The following is an 11,560-nucleotide window of genomic DNA, read 5'->3' as shown; positions in this document are numbered from 1 at the left end:
AGAAGCCTTGAAGAAACATTTTTCTAAAAAGGACATACAGATGGCAAACAGACATATGAAAAAATGCTCAACTTCACTAACCATTAGAGAAATGCAAATAAAAACCACAATGAGATACCACCTCACCCCAGTCAAAATGGCTATCATCAATAAATCAACAAATGGCAAGTGAGGGGGAGGATGTGAGAAAAAGGAAACCCTTGTGCAGGGTTGGTGGGATTGCAGATTGGTGCAGCCTCTATGGAAAACAGTATGGAGGTATCTCAAAAAACTGAAAATGGAACTACCTGATAACCCAGCAATTCCACTCCCTAGTATCTATCTGGAGAAATTCAAAACTCTAATTCAAAAAAATTTATGCACCCCTATGTTTATTGCAGCGCTATACACAATAGCCAAGACAATGGAAACAACCGAAATGCCCATCAGTAGATGACTGGATTAAGAAACTGTGGTACATTTATACAATGGAGTATTACGCAGCCATAAAGAAGAATGAAATCTTACCATTTGCAACAATATGGATGGACCTAGAGAACATTATGTTAAGTGAAATAAGTCAGACAGAGAAAGACAAATACCATATGATCTCACTTATACGTGGAATCTAAAGAAAAGAATAAATGAACGAACTAATCAAAAAGTCTCAGAGATATAGAGGAAAAACTGAGTGTTGCTAGATGGGGGTGTGGGGGTGTTGTGCGGGGCGGCCTCTGGGACCTCTGGTCCCGCTCCCCACATAAGAACACAGGACATGGTGAGGCCAAAAGGGAACACCCATGGAGCCATAAATAGGGGAGTCATACCACTATATTCTCTCTGGCGGCGGGTAGAGACACACACAGTAGTAGCCACAGGATCTGCAGTCTGCCCTTCACTTCTCTGCCTACCAACCAAACAACCAATCAACCCAGCCCCACAGTTACATCAGTAGCCAATTGGCTAACCGGTTACAGCTGATGGCCAACCAATCACAGTTGATGGCCATTCACTACCGGAGTCAGCACTTCCTCACATGAGGCCCAGAGCCTGGAAACTGCTCTCTGGGACTCTGTCCCTGCAGGGTGAATAAGTGGGAAGGTGAGGAGATGAGAAAGAACAATATGTAACCACAAGATTGCCATGGGGATACGGAAGCCAATTTGGGGAATGTAATCAATAATGTAAAGATTGTGTAGGGTATCAGATGGACACTTGTCTTATTAGGGAAACCACCTCAGGGATGATGTAGATGCCTGATCACTGCACTGTATATCTAAAGCCAAAGCTGAACAATAATGAATGTCAACTATAATTTTGTGTTGACATTATATACATAGTTACAAGAAGTGGAGTACAGCACTACGGATAGAGACAGTGGAAACAATGGCTGTATGTGATGTCAGAGGGGTAGTAGATTGGGGGTGGGGGGTTATCACTGTGTGAGAGATATAAATGATAAATTTTTAACTATTACATTGTCTTGTACATCTGAAACTAATTTAAAAAGAGTTAATTCTTTTATAAGAGAGATGATGGACAAGTATTGACAGTTTAGCTAGTTTAATTTTGAATCAAAGATCACTTAGATAAGGATGATTTAAACTCTGAACAGAAAGTTTTTGGCTTTTCTAAGAAGTGGAAGTCTTCATAAAAATAGTAAATAATTGCATTTAGCAAAACATACCCAAATATTCATATATGCATTTGCATGTATCACCTGCCTGTCCCATGTATAAGTGTACTTTGTTTGCCTACTTCTGTTGTTACACAAACATTTTTTATGTTGTTTGTTTTTTTATTCTTTTATTTTCTTTCTTGAACCCTATTGTCAATGGTGGAATAACCCTTAATGGAATAGAGCATTTCATTTATGTTTTAGTTCCGCCATACAATAAACCCTCAATATGTTGTTGACAAACTTCTCAAGGCAACAAAAGTAGAAATCACGTGCTAAGGGATCAAAATTGTCTTTGAAACCTCAAATACAACATTATATCAGTTACATTGCATTCACAAAGTACCTTCACTGCCAACTTACACTGACTGCAAATCACTTGCTACCTGTTTATAGATATGCAGGCGAAATGCATGGCACATAATAAGAACATGCTTGCTTACTCAATAACCTAGACAAAAAATTCTTGTGCAAAATGAAAGGTCTTTTAAGTAGGGCTGGGTGGTGGCTCTCCATCCCAAACACGCATGATAATAAGGTGGAACCCATATAGCATGCAGACTCCTGAGTCTTTAGGGTCAGAAGATGGCATTTCTACCGCAGATGCTCCAGGGACCACTCTTAATGTTCAAACAAAAACAAAACCAACCTGGAAAAAGAGTTGAGTGAGAGGAAGACTTTTTGTCTGGAAATAAGTAGTATCAGATAAAACTTATCCAGGGTAAGAAACTTAAATCTCTAAGGGTTGTTTTTATTTTTGTTTGTTTGTTTGTTTGTTTGTTTTTTCCACTGTGTTTAAAATACCTCCAAAACACTCTAAGATGTCTTTAATTTCCTTCAGGGAAAACATTGTGCCAATTGGTTCACCATGATGTCTTCCTATTTAGACTAGACGGAACTCAACCATGAAAAGCTTTAAATCATGAGCATGGCTAAAAGAGGAAAAGAACTCCAACTGAACAAATATGAGAACATTCATGGGCCAGGGGGACTAACCCATTGCAGAAGCTGACCTGGGAAGGATAGCTTAGTGTTCCAAAACAAGGAGTTCATTATCCCAAGGATGAAGGGGGGAACTGAAATCCCCCGTGTTTTTCTGTGTGGGCACAAACATGTGTGTGGACTTTCTAAAATGTAGTGGAAGACCATAGTACACCAGCAGAGTGGACCACATATGACACCAAAAAACACTACCACTATGTGTTTCTAGATGAAGATGAGTTTATAGACGTCAATGGTCATCTTATCTTGAATCCAATGCTTTCTAGCAATGAAGTATGTGACCATTAGCAAATTGTTTTAAACATAAGTTTCCTTACTGTAAAAATGAAAGTACTAATGAATAAGAAACAATTTATCTGTCTGTTTAAACATTCGAAGCATCACGGAGGTGGAATTGTCCTAAAAAAGTTTTGTATAAAAATAGTCTTATGCAAATAATTTTAAAGGTAGCAGAGTAATACTGTTTTTCTCCTTTAATATGCCTCTTATTAATACAAGAATAATTTTAATACATAGACATATGCATAATGTATTCAATTAGAACAAGCTTTCTCCTTTAGTTGTGCTCATTTCATTTGAGTTTATAGTTACTGCTCATTATGTGCAGCATCTGCTTTATTGAATAAATCAATAAATCAATTAGAACCACAGAGCATGAGCTAGCAAAAGAACACAAATTCCAAAGCTTAGGGACATGTATATGAATCCTCCCGGTTAATTCTAATGAAATGTAGTATAATGAGTAATAAATTGGTAATCAAGGGAGTTGGGTTCTTTAGGCTTACACCTGTTATGGATTTGTTTGGAAAGTCACTTTCAACTAAAATTTGAAAATGCAGTTATATACAAATGGTTTTCATTATTATTATTTTTTTCAACAGTATCCCTTTTTTTTCCCTAAAGGCATTCAAACAAATCTCAGCTATATGAATCAGTATATGCAGGGCCCTTTCTTTATTTAGGTGAGGATCCAGGGAAGTGCTATCTCATTGTTTCCCTCCCACTTCATCTCCTATTCCTCTCAAACTAAAGAAATATCTGAGTCAAATCCATGGGTTCCCAAACATTAAATATTTTTTTTTGAAAACCACTACTAATCTTCAAAACACTGTCTGCATCTAAGGTTGATAGTTCTTTGAAGATTTAAGCTAAAATCTCTGTCTATCTCACAGTCTGTGTGGATAAAATTATGTAAACACCCTATGTTATTTCACACACACACACCACAGTTTTTTCCTTGTTAACAGAACCCCGACACTGGAAGAAAGAGGGCACATGGGCTGTGCTCAGTTCAAATGTACACCTCCTTCACAGACTTGTAGATATAGCCACCAATAAAATGGAAAACAAACTCATAACCGACCTTGAGAAAACTCTTTTGAGTCCTAACTCAGGTTAATGCCTTGCCCCTCCTGACATAAAGTGGAAGTAATGGTCAGAGGTATAGGGCCCATCTTGAATGGAAGTCATACGCCAAGGAAGGCAAGGCAGGTAGAAGGAGAAAGGGAAGCAGACCAACCTCATACCAGCATCAGAGTGCCTACCTCTAGACTTCTTTTACTTGAAAAATAAAACTTTATCTTGTTTAAGCCATTGGTATTAAAAAGCAGCCTAACTTAATCCTGATACTAACATTTTCTAGACCAAACATAGAGAAGTATAGAATTGCAATGGCTACTTCTACCTTGTTTGATTTGAAATTCCTACACTATTACTGAAAGAGAATCATGACTAAAAGAAATAAATAAAATAAGACTTAGAAAATTGATGGGTTCACATGAGAGAAATAAAAATTTCTGGGAAAATGGGGAACCGTTTATGAACTGTATGGTATAGTGGATAGACACACTGAGAAAGAAGGAAAGCAGAAACATAAGTCACCATGAATATTGTGTTTTTATTGTTTAGAGGGGAAAAAAGAAGATAACCAAGTTTCAATTCTCACTGGACCACTTAGCCACTCTGTTTGTTAGGCTTGTAAATAACCATTCCGATTTTCAATTTTGTCATCTGTAAAGTGCAGATTACATCATTACTCACCTCATATAATTACATGACCATTCAATGATGTAATTCTGCACAGAACATTTTAATATATCCATATAGTAAGTGCTCAATAAATTTCAGCCATTTTTGTTCTCATTATCGTAAGTTCAGTCTCTTCCATTAGTTAACCGTAGTGCTTCAGTTTACACATTGAATGAGAGGTGGAAACAAATGATTTCTATTTTTTCCTCACAAATTAAACATGTTTTGACCCAAAGCAGATATAAATGATGTATATTTTAGTAGCCTACCCTCAAGCACTTTCCCTCTGACTGCTTATACATTCCATACTTAAATTTTAACAGTGCATCAAATTCTAACAATTTGAGATTTGCTCTGCTCTTGATTGAAAATAAAGTTAGTGTAGGAATAGTTAGGGGTTGTATATGCTACAGTTTAATGGGCATCGGATCGGATTATTCTAAACCATACTTGCTCTGTGGATTTGATGTCATAAGCTAACACCAGGTAATTAGGAGAAGTAAGGGTATCAGTGGATGGAGCTATTGGCAGGGGAAGGGCTGGGGTGAGCAGGTCTGTACTTGAATAGAGCCCAATAAGTAGGAAGACCCACAGAAAGGATTAGGAAGAAAACAAGGTATAAGGTCAAAGTGTACTGATCTAAGTAAGAATCAAAGAGATGAAATAGATCCCTGGACCAAAAATCTCCATGAAGATTGAGATCACGCCTGTATTGTTCATGAATATGTCCCCAGCAGTTGACATAGGGCCTGGCAGGTAGGAGATCATTACTAAATATTTGATGAATGTTCAACAACTTGCCAGTTTTACAATACTAAGTTTAAATGCTAGGGAGAACCAAGGTCTTGGGATTCTAACACTGGTGGTTTTTTTTTGTTTGTTTTTTTTTCTCCCATCATTTATACATTGTTTTAGCTCCACTGCCTAGCACAGTAAATATCTGGTGAATGAATGAACAAATGAACAAAGTAATAAATTGTCCACACTGCTTTTGTGAATATGCCATGGCACAAATAAGAAGAAGAAAGATAGGAAGTTTGAAAAAGGAGCAAACGATCTCTGTTCCTTTCCTGCCCACTCATCTCTTTCTCTGCTTCCACCCACTCCAACACCCACACAGATTTCAAGCCCAATCCAAAAATTTCCTAAATCAGAGCATGCTGTGAGGGAACAAGAATGAGGCATTTGGCCTTGGTATTTTTATTTTAATACTCGCAAAGGACAAAAGAAAGGTCGGAAAGCAAACAATGGAGGAAGCAGCTGAAAAAATAGTAATTGTAGGGGAAAGCAGGATTCTCTCTGACAGTAGTGACTAAAGATGAACAAATGCTGAGCAGCTGTTGTCAAGGGGATCCATTTGAACCACAATTTGGAGGAGAGGACCAAAACTGTTTTGTTGCTGAACACATTAAAAGTGCACAGAAAGGCATGAGAGGAAATTATGTCTCGTTGCAGGAGTCCTGATATGTGCCAGCAGGTGCTGCCTGAGTCAGACATACTCCAAAAACCACCAAGGACATGCGGCAGGAAGTCAATCAAGTTGGAAGATCCCTGTGTCTGACTGGGTGGGAGCCATTTGCTACGGGAACAGGTTTTTTAGCTGAAACTCATAGATGTGGGAGTTTGTGCAAAATGATATTGCAAAGGAGGAAATGAAAAATACAGAAAAGGTCAGCCGTTGGAGAAGAAGCAAACCAACTCCGAAAAAAGTGGAAGCCCTTTCAAGCACAGAGCTGTTGGGAAGGTGCAGATTTTTTCCCAGGAATAGTCAGCCTCTTTCTCCATCTGCGATGTGGTCAGTCTCCAGCAGGTTCCTAGTCCACTGCAGGGACTCACACAATATTTGAAGCTCTACTATAAAAGATTATATTTTAAAAAAAAATGGAGATGGAGGAAGATTCAGTGACCTCTAAGCTCAGTTTCTCTCTCTGGTTGTTAATAAACTTTAGTTGCCCTACAGTGAAACCATATTAGGACTCCTGCAATGAGGCATCATTTACTCTCATCCCTTTCTGTGCGTATTTAACATGTTAAGCTTTGGTTTTGCTATGGCTTTTCTATATTTAAATACTGTAAATTGTCCTTTTATTGTATTGTTACTAAAACAATGAATGTTCATAGAAAGGCAAAATAGAGTAGTACCAAAAGCCAGTCTGCCTAAATGACTATTTTGATTGTGACACTTAGTATCTAGGTGACCTTGAGCTATCATTTAACCTCTCTTAGCCTGTTTCTTCAGCGTAAACTAAGGATATTAATAGTACCTAACTCATAGGAGCTCATGAACTAAATGAGTTAATTTATGAAAATTTATAACAGTGCCCTAGTTTATATTAAATGCTTTGCAAGTGTCGGTAATTATTGCACAAAAAACAAAAGACTCTAATAATATTAATACAATAATGGAGATAGATAAGGAGAATATACAAATTATGCATGATCCCATTCCAACCAGAGAGAGCCACTGTAAATGTTGCCACCTTGTCTTTTCCATATCTTGCTACCTTACATGCTTTTGGTAAGTCCTTTTTTTGAATACTGATATCACTAATACTATTAATTATAATAACCATAACACAAGCATCATATTTTTGATACCGTGATTGAGGTTCAAATTCTCGATCTTCTTTCATTGTTACATAATTCCACTTAAGTTGGTAAAGTATTTTCTCAGTATTATAGATAAACACATTGAGCATCAGTGTGTTTTGTAGACCGAATTTGAAGATGATTCCCGACGGCTTACACACATTTTATAACACCTTCCCTGTGAGTGTGGATGCAGATATAATGGGATTTCACTCCTGTGATTAGCTTTATATGGCAAAGGTGGAAGCATTTTGCCAATACAACCATTATTCCAAATCAGATGATTTGGGGTTAATCAAAGGCAGATTTTTCTGGGTGGGCCTAATCTATATAGCTCAGCCACTCCCTTGTTGGTCTTGGAGAAACAAAATGCCTGTTGTGGAGAGGGTCACATGACAGGGAATCATGGGCCGCCTCTAGCTGCAGAGTGCCTCAGTCCTACAACCATGAGGAACTGAATTCCGCCAACTACCAATGAGCTTGAAAGAGGACCTGAAGCCTCAGATGAGATCAGCACCTTTTGAGATACTTCCCAAAAGACTCAGCATGGACTCCTGACGTACAGAAACTTTAAGATAATAAATGTGTTTCGTTTTAAGTCACTAAGTCTATGGTATACAGCATACTAACAGTGTAAAAAGAATACAGAAAAAGGTAAGTATAATTAATTAGCTTAATATGAGTAACAAACAGAATCAATTATTGACTCCAGTTCTGACTGATATCAAAGCTGTTCTTAACAGCTATACTCTAGGCTTTCATGTAGACAGATAAACTGTATATATATGTATATTTTTTTAAATATCACATAAATATCCTTTGCTGAGTTTATTCCACTCCTTAGAAATATGTTTATATAGTGAGCCAATAGCCTAATGTCTGATATTTAGTTTCCTTGCTTTTTTGAAACAGTGCTACAAAATATATATTCAAACTAAATTTTTTCTTGCATTTCCTTAGCAAATTCTGTAAGATACAATTTTTCCAATTTTTCCACTTTTACTTCCAAGTAAAAGTGAATTAAAAAGCACGTGCACTTTTAAAACATTTACTCTATTCTAATATTGATATGACCAACAATCCCACTGGGATACACATGAGTATTGAGTTTATTTCCTCTTGAGAGTATATTAGGTACTAGTAAAATGTATGTTATATTAAAATTCTTAAAATCTGTAACTGTAAGAAAAACTTTATGAGGTTTAGGAAAATATTTATATAATTAACACTGCACACACACACACACACACAAAAGTGCTTTAACAACTTTTTATGGCAAGTAGTAGAAAACAAAAACATGTTATGTTCGCCCCCATATAGGAGGCATATACAAATCCCGGAGCAAAAGTGTGACAACAAATTAATGGCCATTGATAACTGTTGGAGTGTTACCATAGGCTGTTCCTACTTGAGTGTGCTATGATATGACCATCCATAGCCCAATGCTCCATTATCACAGATTTGCCGACAGGGGCCAACTAGAATTTTTGTGACACAATTTCTAATTTCCAAGAGTAGTAAATTGATGTGATTTAAGGCAAAATTTTACTTCCATGCTTACCCGTCTGGTCAGGGGACTGAAGGTTACAATTCAGCCTGCACTGGTTAGGAGAGCAGATACTCTAAGAAGCAGAGACAAGTTATCCATTAATTTACACTTGAAATTAATATTTCCTTGAAAATACTAATACAATCTGAAACATATGGTTTTAAAATGGTTTTAAAAGAAAATCTTATGGTTTGTGAAAGAGAAAAAGATAATATTTTTAACCTTTTTATTTAAAAATAATTATAGATTCATAGGAGGTTACCAAGAAATATACAGTGAAGTCCTATGCACCCTTATCCCTATGCAGCCGCCCGCAAATATTAGCGATTTATACAACCACATACAGTATCAAAAGCAATAAAATTGACAATGGTAAAATCCAGAGTTCATCAAGATCCCTCAATGATACACACACTCATTTTCTTTTTTTTTATATGTTTGTATAGCTGTATAAAACTTTAACATGTCAGTAATCTTGTATAACAACCACCACAATTAAAATATTCAACTGTACAATCACTACATAATTCCCTCTTGTTACTTCTTTTACTCAGACCCATCCCCAGCCCTTATCCCTAACTTCTAGCAATGAATACCTTCTAAATGAGTTTTATACAAATAAAATCATGCAGTATGTGTGATTTTTGAAACAGGCTTTTTTTTTTTTTTCACTCAGCGTAATTTCCATAGGATTAGTTGTTGGGTGTATCAATAATTTCATGCTTAATATTGCTGAGTAGTAGTTCACAGCATGGAAGTATCAAGGTTTTGTTTACCCATTCACCTGTTTCCAATTTGGGGCTATGATGAATAAATTGTTGTATATATTCATGTGTAAGTTCTTGCATGAATATGTCTTAGTTTCTCTGGAATAAATGCAGAATAAATAAGAGCGATTTCTGTGTCTTATTGTAAGATTATTTTCAGTTTTACAATTAAGTTCCAAACTATTTTCTCAAGGAGTTGTACAATTTTACATTCTCATGTATGAGTGAGCAATGTATGAGTGAGCCAATATTTCCACATGCTTGCCAGCATTTGGTGTTATCATGATTTTTAATTTTATACATTCTCATGTTTATAGTAGTATCTAATTGTAGTTAATTTGCATTTCCCTAATGAATAATGATGTTAGATATTTTTTCTTGGTTTATTTCCCATCTGTGTATCCTGTTTGATGAAATGTCTGTGCATGTTTTTTGCCCGTGTTATAATTGGATTGTTGTTCTTTTTACTGGTGAGTTTTCAGAGTTCTTTATTTATTTTAAATACAAGACCTTTGTTGAATATGTGCTTTCCAATATATTTCTCCAAGTCTATAGTATGTCTTTGCACCCATTTAACCTCAGGTGTTTCACACATGAAAAGTTTTTTTTTTATTATTGATGAAGTCAGATTTATAAATTTTTACTTTTACAGATTATATCATAGTGTCAAGCTGAAGAACACTTTACCAAGCTCCAAGAAAATCTGGAGATTTTCTCCTATGTTCCTCAAACTCATAAAGAGTGTTCATGGGATACCTACAGCTGACATCTTACCTAATGGTGAAAGACTAAATGTTTTCCCTCTAAGATAAAGAAAAAGGCAAGGATTCACGCAACTCTTATTTAACATAATACTGGAAGTTCTAGCCACTGCACTGAATCAGGAAAAAGAAAAGAAGCGAATATAAATTAAAAAGGAATAAACAAAATTGCCTCTATTTGAGGATAATATGATTGTCTACATAGAAAAACTTAAGGAAATCTTATTCTAAAATTTATATGGAAAGTGAAGGATTCAAGAATAGCCAAAACAACTTTGAAAAAGAAGAGCCAAGTGGTAGGAATCATTCTTCCTAATGTTAAAATTCACTATATAGCTAGCTATAGTAATCAAGATAGTGTGGTACTGGTGGCTGGATAGACACATAGATCAAAAAAACAGAATAGAAAACCTGGAAATAGATCTATACAAATATGCCCAATTAAGTTTTGACAAAGAGGCACAAGCATCTCATTGGACAAGAGAACTTTTTCAATAAATGGTACTACAGCAATTGTACATCCATTGACAAAAATAAATAAGCCTTGACCTAACATTCACACCTAATACAAATTTAATTCAAAATGTATCATAGACTTAATGTAAAATAGAAAACCAGAAATCTTCTAGATGATTTGTTTTTAACCATTAAAATCTAAAATTGCATGCATGAAGATGAAGTAAAGAAATCAGAATAAATTAATTACTTTGAATAGAATTATAATATTTTAAGCTATTTTGAACAAGTGCATCAGCACTTACACATTTCAAAATGTTAGCAGACCCCTGCATAAAATAGGAAACATATAATAAACCTATTCTTTGATACATGAATAATTTAATAATTTAATAAAGTCATAATTTAACATTCCCGATTGTGACTCAGTGATAAATTCCTCTTAATTTTTAAAATAATTAGTCTTGGAACTATCCAGTGTGTCAGGAATGGACCAGAACTATGATGTGGAAATGGTTTGCTTTGCCACAATAGGTCTACACAGAAAGATATGGAACAATAGTTGTCATGGTAGAATAGCATTAGCAGACTGAACTCTAATATGGTTTTGATAAGTGTTTCTAAAGACAAATACAACCAAAATGAACAGGATGGTTTCCACTGATATTCTGTGTAATCTGAAGTTTAATAAATTGTTAGTTTCTGAAGGGCACCAAATAAAGAGACAGGGTGAGTATACTTGAAGTGAATG

The sequence above is a fragment of the Rhinolophus hipposideros genome (genome assembly GCF_964194185.1).
Source record: "Rhinolophus hipposideros genome assembly, chromosome: 10".
Taxonomy (NCBI): domain Eukaryota; kingdom Metazoa; phylum Chordata; class Mammalia; order Chiroptera; family Rhinolophidae; genus Rhinolophus; species Rhinolophus hipposideros.
The sequence above is the reverse complement of the archived record's forward strand: the minus strand, read 5'-3'. Positions refer to the sequence as shown.